The 17,362-nt window shown below is 36.0% G+C and overlaps 1 protein-coding gene across 7 annotated transcripts in view; it reads left to right on the top strand.

Annotated features, from left to right (window-relative positions):
• TFEC (transcription factor EC) overlaps positions 1 to 17,362 on the top strand; it is a 668,004-nt gene that overhangs the window by 474,651 nt on the left and 175,991 nt on the right. Inside the window, exon 5 of one of the 7 annotated variants that reach the window (XM_060020775.1) lies at positions 14,182 to 14,239. The exons of the other annotated variants lie outside the window; for them this stretch is intronic. The gene's annotated coding sequence lies outside the window, so the exon portion shown is untranslated. The remainder of the gene's footprint in view (positions 1 to 14,181; positions 14,240 to 17,362) is intronic. 7 annotated transcript variants of the gene reach the window in all.

Raw genomic sequence — 17,362 nt, 5'->3', positions numbered from 1 at the left:
AAAAATGTTTCGGTCTTTTGGAATGTGAAATTATTTGGATTTTAAAAGTCAACAGAAACTAACATCTAAAGCCCAGAATTAATTTACTAGGTGGTGAATCCAGATAGGGAGGAGGAAGTTTTTTGGGTTAGTCTGATTTCCATCTGGTTGCACATTGGCTATTGTAAAGGAATTACAGTATGGATGCCCCATTACTTAGAGGCAATGCAAAATACTTGAGGAGTTAGTGGTGAACTGCTGAGTTCAGTACCTCTTAATGTCTTTTTTCCAGTTCTTTATTGTCCCAAGGCTGAAAAGTTGTATGAATTTTTGTTTTGTTTAGCTGGATGTAGAATGTGGGAATCGGGAGAATGAGAGAAAAGTGTGAATTTTTCTGCTGAAATTTGAAGATATCACCAAATATAACAGCAAATGTATTATTATTTAGAAATAACTCAAAAAGCCTCTGTTCATCACTGCAACTTGAGAAATGATGGTGCTTGAACTTGTATATACATACATACACCAGTCATACCCTCTCCTTACTTGTGTGTTATTCTTACACAATATAATAGTTAAACATTGATTATTTGTAATCCTCAAAATTAGATATTGTTATTGATTTATTTAGATGCTTATTTAGATTTGACTGCTTTTTTAACTACTTCTGTGCTCACCATTCATTTTAGCCCCTCAGACCTTCCTTCTCAGATCATTTTCTTCCTAATTCCTTTAGTGAGGGTATGTTGGTAAAAAACTCTTTCAATTTTTATTTATCTTAAAAATGTCTTTATTTCATCCTCATTCTGAAAATATTATTGAAAGCCTTTTTTTGGGGGGGGTCTTCTCTTCTCTCCTCCAACACTCCCTCCTCCAGCTTTACTCTCAGTTGATGATCTTGCAAGATCTGATCCATGTGATGGAAGGAAAACCAAAAGAGGTACTGGCAACTCAAATGTGTGGTGTGGCAAGTCAAGAAAATATATTAAAGAGTAGTGATTGTTTTTGTCAAATGCTACTGATAGTAGAGTATAATGGAAATTGGGAATTTAGTGCTGGATTTAGCCATGTAACCTTGAAGTAAGCACTTTGGTGGTGAGGCACAAACCTGATTGGATAGTTGGAAAAGATAATTGAGAGAAATGGAAATAGGCCTTGAATAGTAGTTATTTCAAGGACCCTTCCTGCAAAGGGAACAGGGAAATATTGTGGTAGCTAACCATGCAAATAAGGGTGAAAAAAACTTTTTAGAAATATTTGGAAGAAAGAAGAACATGCTATATGCTGATGTGAATGTCCAGTAGAAGAGAAACAAGTGATTGTGCAGAAGAGAGAGGGAAGAATTGCTGGAGGAGTCAGCAAAAGGATATGGGGTCTAGTACCCAGTGGGTCATGGTGAGTTCACCTGAAGTTTCAGCCAGGACTGTCCTACACTTTCACTGATATGTCTAAGTATGGATTTCTTTCCATTCATTCTCATTGGGACTTACTGAGGTTCTTAAATATGAGGATTTAGTATCTTTCATCATATCAGGAAAGATCTCAGCCATTATTGTTTCAAATATTTCTTCTGCATCTTTTCTCTCATTCATCTCTGGAACTCCAATTAGCAGACACGTTGGAATCTTTCTATTTCCATGTCTCTTAACTTTTATATTTTCCATTCTTTTGACTCTTTGTGCTCCATTTTGAATATTGTATCCATATATGTCTCAGAATTCACAAAATTTCTCTTCACTTTTGTCTAATCTGTTGTTTAATCTAAACTTTGAGTTCTTAATTCTAGTTATTACATTTCTTCATTTCCAACAATTTAATTTTATTCTTTCCTCAAATCTCTCCAATCAGCTCCCATAATTTCTTCTTCCTCAGTTGTAGTTGATAATGGTCTCTTTTATTTATTTAACAGTAACAAGTAAACTCATTTTATAGGCTTCTTCTGATCATTATAAGATTAACCATCTTTGAGAGTCTTGTTTGGCAGTTTCTTGATTTATATCTTAACTCTCATTTATAGTTGTTTGATCCTTTAGTGTTTGGTGACTTTTCACTGTGAGTTAATCTTGAAGCATTAACTGTGAGACTTCTTTGAGGTGTGTTAAAGTGAGTTTGTCTATGTAAGACTTTTGTTTGCTTTTGTCAGGAACCTGTGTTTACTACCAACCCTGGATCACTTTAATCGACATTTCCAGACATGGGTATTTTGGACCATAGATAGAGCCTGAATTCTTGCTTTAGACACCTGAGACTGAGGCTTGTGGTTAGGAAGGGAAGACCATTAAATTTCACCACTCAGAGGTAAAGCTGCAGCATGCAAGTGTCTCCACAGGCTCTACAAGCAGAGCAGTTTCTTTCAGGCACTGACCATAATGTCCTTTCTTCAGGGGTTCTGGCTTTGGTGGATTTTCTTTGATCAACTTAGGTCCCGGACCTTTGTCTCTCTTGCCGCAACTGTGAGCCTTTTAAATTTTGACTGCTCGTTTGTCAGGGATGGCAAACAGTCCTGGGCAAACTCCTGCTCTGGGTTTTACATCTAGATTTGCAGGTTTTTGTGTTTCTGGTCGTTGAGGAATTTCTTGATTGTCTTCTCTTGCTCAGATGGGTATTAAAGTGATTTCTAAAAATGCTATTCAGCTGTATTAGGTATACTACACTGGTAGGTTTTTCCACTTAATTTCTTGTCCTTCATAGTTGCTACAAACAGAATTCAAATTTTTTCATTTCCTGTCAGTGTTTTACCTTTGTCTGTGATTTTAAATTTTCTTTCTCCATATCCTACTTTGAATTTGAAAATGTAAAGAAATTGATGATGACCAATTTTTATCATGTACCATACTTGAGTCTTAAAATATTACTATTTCAACTGTCACAGAAATTATGGTATTTCAATTTGTAAGCAACCTGAGAAGTTTTGCCTGCTCTAGAATTATCTTGTTTTAGTGGGTGTCATGGGTATTTCTGAGACAATGTTACTGAGGAATTCAGGTCCATTCGTGTGTGGACCTAAATGAATTCAAAATAACTTGATATCCTGCAAGTATTTCTGAAACTGAAACTACTTGAGACCTGATTGATTATAGCTCCTGCATCCCTTAACAAATCGAAACTTCATTTTTGACTTTGCAGTCTTGGTACTTGGTTGGAAATACTCTGCTTCTCAGAATTGCCTGTAATCCTTGAGCTTACAGTGTTTGCTGGATGTGAGTCTAGCAATTATGATATTCTACATATATGCAGAAAAGGAAGTGGCCTCTGTGGTGTGATTTTTTTAGGTGCTGCCAGGCCCCTCCTGACTAAATGATTTCCTCCTATTTTTAACTGTGGTTCAGAGGTGACAGTTTTAGCCACTTTACATCATACAGCAAAAGCAGAAGTCACTATCTTCAGATAGTTTGGGGAAAGAGCAGGATTTCTAGATATCAGCCTGTTCTCTCCTTAGCATGGATTTGACTCTAAGATGAAGTAAATGCCACTTCCCAAGGTTGAGAGCCTAGGGGGAAGAGATTTAGGACGGGTGAATTTCTAGGGAAAGAAGAGGAATCAGTTTTATCTTGTTTGGACAATTTACTGTTGTGAAAGAATAAGCATACAGAATTTCCTGAGATCAGTGAAAAAGGGGGTAATTATTAGTAGTATACTGTTTTATTTGTATTTATTTTTACTTTTTTTGCCACAGTTGGCCAGGATTGCATTTTCCCCTAGCAATACAATTTGTATTAGTCAAAAAAGTTCTCCAGAAAAACAGCGTGTGTGTGTGTGTGTGTGTGTGTGTGTGTGTGTGTGTATCAATCTTGAGTCTTCATGAGTTGATGTTGAGTCTTGGAGTCTGAAATCTGCAGAGCCAACCAGCAGATGGGAAACTCAGGCAGGGTTCCTATGTTGCAATCTTGAGGCAGAATTGCTTCTTCTATGGGAAACCTGTCTTTTCCCTTAAGGCCTTCAACTGATTAGATGAGGTCCACCTACATTATGGAGGCACTCTGCTTTACTAAAGTTTACCAGTTTAAATACTAATCACATCTAAAAAAATACCTTCATAGCAGCATCTAGTTTGGTGTCTGACCAAACAACTGGGCACCACAGCCTAGCCAAGTTGGCATAAGAAATTAATCATCACATAATCCTATAAAATTTTAGTGGACTGCTTGCCAATTTCATTTAGCATGATTGCATTCACTATATCCTCATAACTTTTTTGTCATGCCAAATTTAGTAATACCCAGATGAGTGATATTGATGGAGTTTTTGTGCTAAGACACTCTACGCTTTCCGAGTACCTGAGTATCAGTGAATCAGGAACTAGTTAAAAAGGGCTTGCAGATACCCTTCCAGGCAGAGGAAGGGTATCTGCAAGCACTTCATCTCTAGTCTTCTCTGGGCCTCTTTCTCCCCATAATCCTGTACTAAACTTTATAATTAGAGGCATTGCGATACGTTTGTAGAAAGAGTAGAGACAGCACAGAGGATAGGTTTCCTCAGTTTTCTCACTCTTCCCAGATCCCATACCAATGGTCAGGATGTTGCAGTTCCATAATAGAACATCAGTAATATACACATCAAGGAGTGAGGTGCATAATTCAGTTTGGCAAGACATCTATTCATTTCTTGATTTAGGCTTCAGCAATTTCAGTTCCTTAAACATATTTTCTCTATCTGCATCCAGATGGGAACTCTGGACTGTTTTTCCTCTTTTATGTTGTACTTCATTGATTATCACAAAGAGTAGGTATCACATTTTAAAATTCTCACTCTAAACAAAGAATTCTCCTAAAACATTGTCATCTTTGGGGCAATATCATTCGAATTCCCAGACACTATAGGTAGGATTTTAACTAACTGCTTCAGCATCACGTAACATAGACAGTAGGATTTTCATACCGAAATAAAAATTTCACCCCACATATTCTCTACTCAGCTAGCTCTGCATTTTCTCTGAAGGTCTATTATGGCAACCTCTCTGTATTGATTAGGGGAGTCTTGTCTTCTGTAGCAAAAAGACCTCATGATATAGTGGTGCAAATGAGATAGAAGTTCACTCCTCTCTTGTGCTGGTCAGTCAGGCAGGTGGTGTGGGCACAGTGGCAGAACCTTTTCTCCTGAAGGTCAACCAGGTACATTGGTTGGTGCGTTGGCTTTGTCATCCCAATTGTGTTTCTGTTTCTGGTCCAAGACAATTGTTCCAGTGGTCACCATTTTCCAGTCAGTGAGAAAAAAGGAAAATTCAGGGTAGGCAGCTTGCCTAAAGGAGATAACCATAAAGTTGCATGCATCAATTTCACATACATACTATTAGACGGAACACAGTCATATGGTCACACCTAGCTGCAAAAGTAGTTGGGAAGTGGAAGCTTGAATACCGGGCTACAGTCAGTGGTCTGTGCTACACTTACACCTGGCATTAAATTGTTTATTATTGCTAGCTAAGAGTTTTTGTAAATTATAATAATAGAAACATGCTTGAGTTGGCTTAAACAAAAATGGAGAATGTATTATGAAGATACAGGGAACTCAAAAGAGTGAGAATTCAGCTGGACCTCAGGAAGAGACTGGAAAGAGGAACTGAAAATTGTCAGGACACTCCCATGTCCGTATCTCTGCTTTTTTCTGCAGTTCTGATTCATTCTGTCTCCATAACCTGGCTTTTTGTGATTGTCAGGCCACATAAAGAAAAGAGCATCTACAGAGCCCCGGAGTTAACCTGCGACAATTCCAGCTGCATGCAGAACTCATTTGGCTTCTCTGAATCCCAATTCCAGGTTTCTAGGAGGGGGAATTTGGTCCAGCTAGGGTCAGGTATCTACCACTGTCCACTTAATTTTGGCAAAGGGGTATCAAATAATGCAGTTGTAGCTGGTAGAACCCAACAATGTGTGGGAATGCGTTCTGAAAAATAAGGTGGTGCTCCCTAGAATGTATCTACAATGCCAGCCTTATCAGTCTTCTTAGAAATCCAGCACTTCAAAGAGGACCCTTATCTTTTGTGCCCAGCTCTTCCAGTTTACTGATAAAGTGAGTGTTCCTAGGGACAAGCAGAATTCATAGCAAATCCTCATCAGTTGGGAGTTTTGAAGAAAATGAAGAATTCCTTCAGAAGATGTATATTTTTCTCACTGCATGGACAATCCTTGCATCACAGAAAATAGTGCTTGACAAAAAAGAGCAGCTCTGACAGCTGTCAGCTGGTAGCTGGCCTGATCCTAACAGCTAAGGTATGGTGTTCTGCTTATCCTAAACAGCACCAGCATCTGCTGAGGTTACTCTGAGGTTATGATAGAATGAGACAAAAACCAAACCCTGTGCCAGCCACAAAAATGACCAAACAACTCCCTCTAATGGCTGACATGAGTGGCTGCATTTGTTTACCAATTACAGTTTTAGACAATCTGTGTTTTCCTTGATTCCTAGAAAATTACTGGTACCCAACCACTGAATTACCCCCAATTCCTGATAACATCCAATCTAAAGCCAAGGATGCTTCTTTGAACCTTTCTTAAAAATCACCTAATGCAAGCCCACCCCTCTAACCAGCTCCCTGTAACATCCTTGAACTGAGGTGCTCCCTAATTCCTCATGAAATGTGGTTTCCTTGGCTGCAGCAAGTAATCGATGTAACTTTGTTTGACCTCAGCGGTACTTCCATAGTCCTTGGTTGGTGATGCTTCTCTAAGGCATCTGACTGAAAGAAAACCAACAAAATGAAACACTCTAAGCACACATGTACATACACACAGAGGCTCTTTTTGTCCCTTTGATCTTCTGTCCAGATGGACTGAGCATGTTTTCAGGCTGGTGAGTTGGTTTGTTTGCAAGATTATTAGATATCTATTTTAAATCAATTGGCTCAATAGTTTGTTATGAGGGAGTGTGTTACAGAAACTTCATTCTTTACTTAGTTTTTAAAAATTATTAAACATTTGGACAGATACCCATGAAAGACTATTTATTATTTGTGACATTAAGACAATGATGAGAATATAATAGCTTGAACGGCTCCAGCTCCTTTACGGAGTTCCAGATATTTAAAATTACTCAAGCAATTTAAGTTTGAAAGTGGCAATTAGCCTTTTAATTTTTACTTTTACTAGTTGCATCCTTGCTGATATATCCCTCCTGTGAATTCCTGGAACAACTTCTGCAGCACTTACTTACTTACCCTGCATTATTAATTAACATGTAATACGTAGGCTTCTGTTTATGTACTTGTGTAATTTGTTGATTGTAAATTTCAGAGAGTATTGACCATGTAAGAGGGTTTCTCCCAAGTCTCCCACAGGGCTTGATACTTTTATACAGAGTAGTTGTTTTATTAACAAGTGGCTGGTATCTGGAAGGTGGGGAAATTCGGTGCCAGTCTGGAAAGGACTAGATGGGGCAAGTGCCTTGAGGGCATAGATTGTGTCATATTCAACTTTATGAAGCTGCTCTATAAATATTTGTAAAATGATGAAAAGACTGCAATGGTATGACCTCTAGAGTGTGGAGAGTCTGGTGAGGGTCACAGTTGGGAAGGGAGAAATTGAAGATAGTTTCCGCCTGATATATCATTTGCCTCTAAGTCTGGGTGTGTGGACTACAATATGCCTTTAAGTAATACATTTAAAATAGTTACGGCCATTCATATGCTATAAGGCACTGCCAATATATCATTGCTTTAGTTTATATTGCACATAACTTATTTTATTATTATTTGTTTTAAGGATATAATATTGATACCTTGAAATATGAAGATGTCCTCAGCAGAAATTTAGGATATTTACTCTAGGCTATCTCAAAGATGTTTGGGACATAAAATATCTCCTCATGGGATGGAGTCACTAAAAAAAGGCATATTTATTGAAATATGTTATTTATTCTGTGGAATACTAAACAAAATACAGATGAAATTGGCTCTACCCTGGGGAGAAGAATGTGAAATTGTAGTATCTAAACAAAGAGTAGGTTCTTTTCCTGTCGAAACCACACTTTTCTTTCATTTATCTCTTTTTTCACCAAGCTTGATCTCTCAGATTTGCCTGTTTTTCTATGTTGAAAAACCAATCATCTGGTCTTGGCCCTTATTATCAAAACCACAGGTTGTGTTAATAACCAAGTAATGCATTTTCTGACAATCCTTCACCTCTCCTGGTACACTTCCTCTCCTGCCTCGACAGCCAAATCTGCTGTGACTATATTTCTAGAACATTCCTTCTATTGCCTCACATCCCAACATAAAACACTATAATGGCTCCCCTCTGCTTTTTAAACTGGTGGACCTTTTTCTCTTGAACCTCTACAATCCAGCCTACTGGAGGTTATGCCCATTTCTGTTCAAGCGCCTCTGGATGCCTGGTCCAGCTGGCTTCTGTCTGTCTTCTGCTTATGCAATGGTCATTTTTGTATCTGTGTCCTTTCACTTGATGATTTCTCACCTGGTTTCTTCTTTTGCCTCCTTTTTTTCTCCCAGGTCCCTGAATCCTTTAAAACTTTGTTCAAGCTCCCACTCCTCTCTAACCCCTTCTTTTCCAGGACACAAATATAATCTCCTGTGAATTACATTGGTAATTCTTGCCAGGATCCCATAGTTTATCACTAAATTGTTTTCTAGTTGCTTCTTATGATTGGATCGACATTCCTAACCTTGATAATTAACTAGATGAATCCAAGGCTCATTGGTTTAAACTCTTTTTTTTGACGTTACCTCCATTCTTGGAATGCGTTGTAAATACTAACAATAAAATGTTAGAGAGATGAAAGGTGAGCTTTAATCAAAAAAAGCACTATCAAGAAGTGGCTCCCGAATGGAGAAGGTTTGTTGAAAGGCTGGGGACGGGTTGGGAAGCGGTGAGGATTGCGCACTGTTCCGACACAGTGCGGGATGGAGTGCTGGGCAGTGAATGGAGCTGTCAGCTCTGGTTAGACTTGGCCATTGTTCCTGGGAAGCCCGTGTTAGCTCCGAGTAAGAGATAATTCATCAGAATGCTCTTGTACTTTTTCTCTCTTTTGCTCTGGGGCAGAAACTGTTCTACTTCACAGGCTGAACTTTTTACCTCTTGCCCTGTGAGGCAGAAACACGCTGCCTGAGTGCTTCCATTTTGAGACACCTTGTAGGAATCCTTATTGAATTGCTTTAGAAGAGTAGATTCCCAGCCCTCTAGTGCAGCCATCTGCCACAGTAACCCCAGAGGGTGTTATTTTTCACTCAGAGGCAGAAGCCTCCTGTAATATGGGCTCACTGGGCTCTTGAGGGGAAAAAAAGACAGCATTTTGCAAGCCTAGTTCTAATTGAATATCCCCACGTTGCAATTATTATTGTATTTCAGTCTTGTAGCCTTTGTTATAGAGGTTTTTGTGTGAGTTAGGAGGGGACGCTTTGGGTGACTGTTCAGGCTTTTACTTTTCTTCTTTAATTTATTAAAGTTCAAATTAAACAAGGCTCCTGCTGTCACCAAAGTTTTCTGAACTATTTTGTGTAAATGTTATTCACCCTTTGAAACCAATACAATTAAAAGTTGTGTTAAGAGTCGTTCTTTTCAAGGCTCTGAACTTTTTCTCTAAGGATTTTGAACTTGTTTCAGGTCTTTGATTTCTTCAACGCGCTTCAGAAAAGAAGATATACATGTTCTTTAATTGCTTCTTACATTAGCAAAGTTATACTCTGTCTCTTAGACAAAAATCTTTAAATGATTGCATTTCTCTGTAGATTAGTAGCTTGCTAATTTTCAGGATGAAATGAACTCAGGAAAAAAAATCATTTGACAAGTTATCTCAGAAACTCACTTCAAAAAGAAACAGTAGATGCAGATTCTAACAAGGCCCCATCTGAGATCAGAGCTTCTGTATGACGTACTGGGGACATCTAGTGGACGAAAGACAGAATGGAACGTAAAACTACCCTTAAGCAGGATCCTCACTTTCAGATAACATACTTTAAAAAAAATCAGAAGAAATTTCCCTCCTATACTAACATCAGTATGCTTTCTCTGAAGATAAGATGTCGGGTTCATTTTAAACCTGCTTTTAACTTTGTATGTTATTTTGAACTCTTTATGACTATAATGGCTTATCTTTCTTGATTAACTTGGTATAGTTTATTGTGGCAGTATCAGATGTTAATTTAATACAACCTATATGTAGAAGGAGATATCTTACAATCAACCATGGAGAGGTAGATTTACATAAAACAGATAAACATTGTATTTGGCTAGTTACGTAATCTTGGGAAAGCCTGTCTGAATCTCTTTTCTTTCACATTTATGGTTTTCTTCTGGTTTAGAAATCTGGAATACTATTTGTATAATATTATTTTTGTTTTCTATACTATTTGAAACGGTTCAAGGGTTTTTCACAACTATCATCTAAATTGATTCTTAATAAAAATGTCCTGGCTATTTAGTTCAAATTTTATTCATTGATGCTCAGGAAGGTGAGGTGACTTGTGAACTGAAGAAAAAATCCAGGTTTCTTGGCACTCATTCTGGCACCCTTCTAGGGGCTATCACTGTTGGTACAGTGCCGGTAAACTTCTTAATGTTTGGGGGAACCCAGCTAAACTGTCAACAACTAGTCACTATCAGCTAGCGTCTACCATTACCATATCCCTTACATACATCATTTCTAATCATCTTAATAGCCTTGCAGAAAAGGATTGTTTAAACCCAGTTTAAAGTTGAGAAAGTTAAGACTCAAAGAAGTGAAATAATTTGCTCAAGCTCATCAGAGGGTCTTGTGACAGGACCTATGTTCACACCCAGGTCTCTGACTTTGTTACACTAAACTGAAAAGCATCCCTTAACCAAGCCAGGGAACCCAAGAAAGCTGGTGCTGGGTGTGTTTATTTCCCCTGAGGATTTAGAAGCATGTGGGTAGGTATCCCCAAAGTCTCAAACTAGACCTCTGGACACAAAAACACAGGCACATAAATACAACTTAGAGTTGAATAGCTCAGAAGATCTCTTAAAAATCATTTTAAGAGACAAATTAAAGCAGCGTGGTGAGTCTTTTACTGAGAGGAAAAGATCAAGAAAATTTATGACAATTGCTGGTCACTACGAGGTCTATATTAATGAAAAAAAATATATTTAAGATATGATAGAGACACAACAGGACATGTAAATATATTTTAAGATTAGTCAAAGACAAATTTATGGAAGAAACAATTCTAAACAGCAAAATTGATTAAATTTGAAGGAATAGTTCCTGAAATTAACAATTTTTACACATTCTTGGTTGCCATCAAAATGTATAATGCAATGAAAAATATTCATTAGGAAGCAATTTGGAATAGAGAAAAGGATCAATTAAGTAGATGTGATGACTTAAAAAGTCACATAATTTATTTTGCTAACATTGATTTGATTAATTTTACTTGGAAAAAAAATTTTTAAATGTGGCTAAAATGAAATATTGGTCATATCATTAGAAACAACACCTTTTTGGTATTTATTTTCCTACAAATGTTTAATTTTACAAATAAATCGAGGAATTATTTGGATAAATTGCATATTTATATAAAACAGTGCTCAAGAATCAACTGGTTTTTGGGGGCTTCCCTGGTGGCGCAGTGGTTAAGAATCCACCTGCCAGTGCAGGGGACACGGAGTCGAGCCCTGGTCTGGGAAGACCCCACATGCCGCAGAGCAGCTAAGCCCGTGCGCCACAACTACTGAGCTCGCGTGCCACAACTATCAAAGCCTGCACGCCTAGAGCCTGTGCTCCCCATCAAGAGAAGCCACCTCAATGAGGAGCCTGCGCACCTCAACATAGAGTAGGCCCCGCTCACAGCAACTAGAGAAAGCCTGCGCGCAACAAGGAAGACCCAATGCAGCCAAAAATGAATAAATAAATATATAAGAAAAAAAAAAGATCAACTGGTTTTTGAAAACTTGAAAGTCAATGAGTTACTATTTTAAATAATATTAATATTTAAATTTCTATTGAGTTTGAAAACATACTATGATTCATTAATGGTGAAATATTTACGTTATCATCTTCGATCCTTTTAAGAGAAATTCATTGTGTTCAGTAATTACATCTTGAAAGAGCAAATCTTCCATGGTGATGAAATAATTCACTTATTAGTATATAATTATAGATTTCACCTTAACTAGATCTGTAATCCTTGAAGTATGTCCTGTTTACAGCTATACCATTGGCTTGATGAAATTTACCAAAATTTAATCAGTTGTTAGCATTTAGCCATATGTGAGTTTTATGTAACTCCAATTAATATAAATTAATATACATTTTAAAACAATACTTTTGAATCATTAAGCTGTTGGAATTGTTTTCATTAATAAGTTCAAAATATTACTGCTTAAAAGTCATATCCATTAACAATGTCTTCTTATTATGGTTTCCCCTACCTCTTCTTTTTTCCTGAGTAAATTAAATGCATGGCTTAAAACCAGTTTCCTACGTAATGCATACAATAATCTCAACACCTTCTTGGTAGTATAAAGGAATATATAGAAAAGATTCATATCACTGAACCAAAGAAACTGCAGGGGTATGCAAAATAAACAAATGAGTCACATACATACTAATAAGCTTTAAGTAAAGCCTTCTTTTATTCACGGTAAGGAACCAATCTGTCTTTGCAGAGAACCCTAAAACTAATTTTCTAAAGCTATACTTTTTTCACATAGTTTTAGTGATCAGGCACATTATAGAAAGGTAGTAACTAAATAAATATCATTTTAGTTTAATTAGATTAAAAATTAGAAATGCAAATTCTCCTTGTACTATATCTACAAGCCCTCATCTCTGTTTTTATGGTAATACCCTTTTAATGGTTTAAGCCTATGAAGAAAAAACACTGAAGATTTTTAACTAGCTGCTTTGCAGGGGGCAGAAAGGAGCAAAGAAGATTTAGTGGTGAAAAGAGCAAATAAATAGGTGCTCCAAGATTAAAAAGAGGGTAGAAGTGCATGCTGAGCTGTTGAAAGACCTCTCTGTGTTTAAAGAAAAATATTGTTTGGTGCTTTCACCAGTGCATGATCAAAATAAGAGGTACAAATTAGTTCATGGCTGCTGAAGCTACAAAACATCATGCAGAGCGCTGTCTTTGGGAACGTTTTAATGAGGAGAAGAGGTCATCAGACTGTGACATTGCTTTTCAGAATTCTTCAAGAACAACACAGACTTCCTGTTCCAAATGTGGTAGAGAATAAAACAACCTTAGTAGTAATCGTACAACTTTTGAACCATGTTCCTTGGAAATGCCGTACAGTGCTCATTTTGTAGCTTTAGTTAGCCATCTCAAAGGAAACGCTTCCATATTTTCCATGTGCCCTTATTTCAAAAGTACAGTGAAACGGTGGAGCTTTAACATGGATTATATTTATAAAATAAAGTTTTATTCAGGCTTCTAAAGAGATTTTAATGTTTTCATTGCTCCAGGTGAAATGGTACACGGTGGCTCTGTTCATTAACATTTAGCATCAGCAAAAAATCAAGGATTACCACATACAGCATAAAAGGAGGGATAGTATGACTTTGAAATTAAATTCACTACAGTCTTAGTTTTGCCGCATTTCAAAACGTGGTTTTAAAATGTATAAGTTGTTAATGACATTCTAGGTCAAATATTCATAGTCCAATATCAGTCTTACAGAGACTGGCATTATTCAAATGTTGCAATGTATTTGAACAGAAGCTGAAGAGGTTTTCCTAATGCTTAATAAATAAGACATTTAGTTTGGTTTCAAAGACCAGTATTATAACAATGTTTAATACTTCACATATAGGTTGGTGCATTTTTGCCACTCCACTGTGAAGCTAAAATATACCTTTTGTTTTCCATTAGTATGGTCACATTTATTAGATTTGTATAGATAGAAAAAATATTTATGTCCATATATTTAACTCAGATATCAAAATAAAAGATGCAAAAACAGGACTTCTAATTTTTCATATAGTAATGCTTATAATCTTATTAATTTCAAAGTTGTCGAATAATATTTTTTTCTCCAAAATAAGGGATTCACAGATAATCACATTTCCTCTTGATGTGTAAAATTAATTGTCAAATGTGTGAAAATAATGTCAGAGACCTAAAGAGAAGAGTTTGAACTGGAGTTGAGAGGGAAGACAGGTCATTTCTGTATGCAGTAATATTTCTGATAAACTTATAAGTAAGAGGTGATTCAATTTGTGTACAATTGATTGAGAGGGAGCATTTTTCTCCTTCCTCTTTCTTTATCTTCTTTTCTTTTTTCTTTTTAGCATAGAACAGAAGTCAAGCATAGACTCCCTGCTTAACGTGTGATAAAGGATAAAAGCGGTAATTCTAGTTTTACAGCTTTTCAAGTATTTAATGAAAGTTTCTGAACTTACATAGATCATTTACTTGACTCAGTCTTTTATATTAATTTTATTTCTTTTAATGTATGTAGTCTTGTTCTTAAATATTCTTATTTATAAGCCAGACACATTTACATTGACATCCTTAGCATGCAGAAGTTTTCTACAAAGACTAGTGAGGTAGTTATTTTTATCTTAAGCTTTTAGTCTGCTTTGCCTGGCCTACTACTATCTTTTGACTTGATTTGCAGGCTGTTCCTGTCAATGATTACATGTTAGGAGCTTGTGTCAATCTGGGTTTTTTTTTTTTGTTTTTTGCATTATTATCTTTCATGACCTATTCTCTTTTATCTACTCTATGAATTTAATGGTGCTCTACTTCATCAACATTGTTTTAAATCTTAAAGAGGTCTTAGGCATCTAATAAGCTGCTATACATTAGACTTCAATTAGCATTTATTACAATAGCATAGGTTAAGCCCTGAAAAATAATGCAAAAAAATGAAAAATAGATAAGAGGTAGAAATCTAAAATTTTCTTTTAATTATTTCAAAATACAATTCAGTCAAGAAAGAAAAGGCTGAATTTTCTGGAAATCAACAAGGGTGGCATGAAGAATCTTTAATGTAAATGATTAAGTTATGTTATAGTTTCCAAAACACATTTATCAGTAAAGAAACTTTCTAATTAAGAAAGGAATTATTTTTTGTTTGCTAAGTAAGAAATGTTTTCACTTTTTGTTACCAGGAATCTTAACATAAGGCATTGTGATTTAAACAAATATTAAATTACTATTTATCACTATATAAATAACTATATAACTTTTGAGAATCAACAGAAACAAAAATATTATAAGCACTTTAAAGATTTACAATAGCTTTTATTGCATACATTTATTTCTTTTTAAGTTACTGTAATAATGGCCTTCTTCATCTCCTAATCTATAAGAAAACCATTTTGAAGAAAAATAAAAAGTAACTGGCAAAGCTTTAAAATTGACATTGTTCTGTACCAGAGCTGTGTTATAACCATCCTTTGGGCCCTCTGCTGAAAAAGTAGAATCAAGTCTCAAATAGTGCCTTTTTAATTATATTCTCTAGTATTATAGATGTAGGACCGTACTGTATCATACCTCTGTGAATGTAAAATATCTTGTACCTGCTTTATGATACGTAGTAGTGACCGTGCTTTATCAGATCTGTTTTTAATGACGTTATTCTAGAATGTTTTCTTTCCAGATAATAATTGAGAAGGTAATTAAAAAAAAAAAATGGTGCCAGGTACCACAACAGTAACAGAATTTGCTGTTTTCTGAGGTTTTGTTTTTAACCTTTTTTTTTTTTTTTTTATGGAGTGCGCTGGATATCTCTATAATTTTGTTCTGATGACCGCAGAACCTGGAAAAGCTGTTGCTGCTATTGATGCATAACATACTGCTATTGCTCTTTTTATATAAATAAATAAATCTATCTATCTATCTATAATATATGTATAATTTGAATTTTTGGAAACTTTAGCTGTGCTGTCAACTTTGGAGAAGTATCCCAGTTGTACCGTATTGGGTTGGCATTGTACAGAAATCAACAGCCATATTGGTCTAGAAACATTAAACATAATTTTTTCCATTTGTACAGGTGTAATGCACTGTATAAAATATGTAAGGTCTTATCTACATGGGTTTGATTACAGAAACTAATAGAGTATTCTCTAAATAAAAAAAATAAAATTGTTCTGGAAAAAGGACAAATAAGAAATGAGATAAAAGCAAAAATAAAAGTGATTTCAAAGTGTTACCTATTATATTGCTTACATTTTTACATAAATATTTATTATATAAACATTCACAATAAAATGAAAAGATATTTTGCCATTAGAAAAAAGAATTCTCACATTTTTTCAGCTACTAATGTTCTGTAGTTTGTTGAAATGTTGAGTAAATGCTATAGTTCTCAAAGTGTTCCATAATCTCCAGGGAGTCTCTTAAGACACTTTCAGGAGGCCCACAATGTCAAAATTATTTTTATATTAATTTTAAGATGTTATTTGCCATTTTCACAGTCTTGGTATTTGCACTGATGGTGCAAGAGCAATAATGAGTGAAATTTCTGGTGTCTTTTCAAGAATCAAGGCAGTGGTACCAAACTGCTAGTAATTACTGGCTTCTTCACTGCCATTTACTGACAGTTAAAGAAAAATACTGCCAGTTTTACTTAAGAATGTCTTGGATGAGGCAGTAAATATTATTAACTTTATCAAATTTTGACCCTTGAGCACATTCAGTTTTTTAAGAGCTGTACTTATCGATGACATTCCAAGTAACTCCTGGATAATAACTTTGATCTGTTCTGCATTTGTATTTTCCATTCAGTGTAGACCTAAATGGCCAAGTATTTCATCTGATGCCCAAAGAAGCAGAAATTTGTTCAAATCCTTGAGAAAACACAGAGAAATGATATATTTGAGCAGTGTTGTATAGATGAAACTAAGGGATACAGCTTATGGTTGACTGAAGGGATTTACATGAGTAATTTTTTTTTTTTTGCGGTACGCGGGCCTCTCACTGTTGTGGCCTCTCCCGTTGCGGAGCACAGGCTCCGAACGCGCAGGCTCAGCGGCCATGGCTCACGGGCCCAGCCGCCCCGCGGCATGCGGGATCCTCCTGGACCGGGGCACGAACCCGTGTCCCCTGCATCGGCAGGTGGATTCTTAACCACTGCGCCACCAAGGAAGTCCCTCCCTCTATTTATTTTAGAGTATTCTTTCTATGAGGTAATATTTTACCTGCATTTAGTAAAAATAATATAAAATAATATGACTACACTTGTTTTTACAATAGGTACAATGTTGTTAGACTGGTAAATGAGAAATCTATTCTACATATATATTTTCATGATATCTTTGTGGCCAAAGTGAAGATATATGTACTGAATGATGATATTGTTAATTCATTTTAACTGATTAACAGACCAGTCTTGATTAGTGGATCCATATTATCCAAGAAAAAAGTCTGTAGTGGCTGATCTTAGTGCCCTGTCCTTGTTTTTAACCTTTCCAAGATATTTATAAATTATTTGCATGAGGGTTTGGATGACTTACTGATGGC

This window comes from Delphinus delphis, chromosome 9 (genome assembly GCF_949987515.2).
Source record: "Delphinus delphis chromosome 9, mDelDel1.2, whole genome shotgun sequence".
In the NCBI taxonomy this organism is placed as follows: Eukaryota; Metazoa; Chordata; class Mammalia; order Artiodactyla; family Delphinidae; genus Delphinus; species Delphinus delphis.
This window is presented reverse-complemented; position numbering and strand designations above follow the sequence as displayed.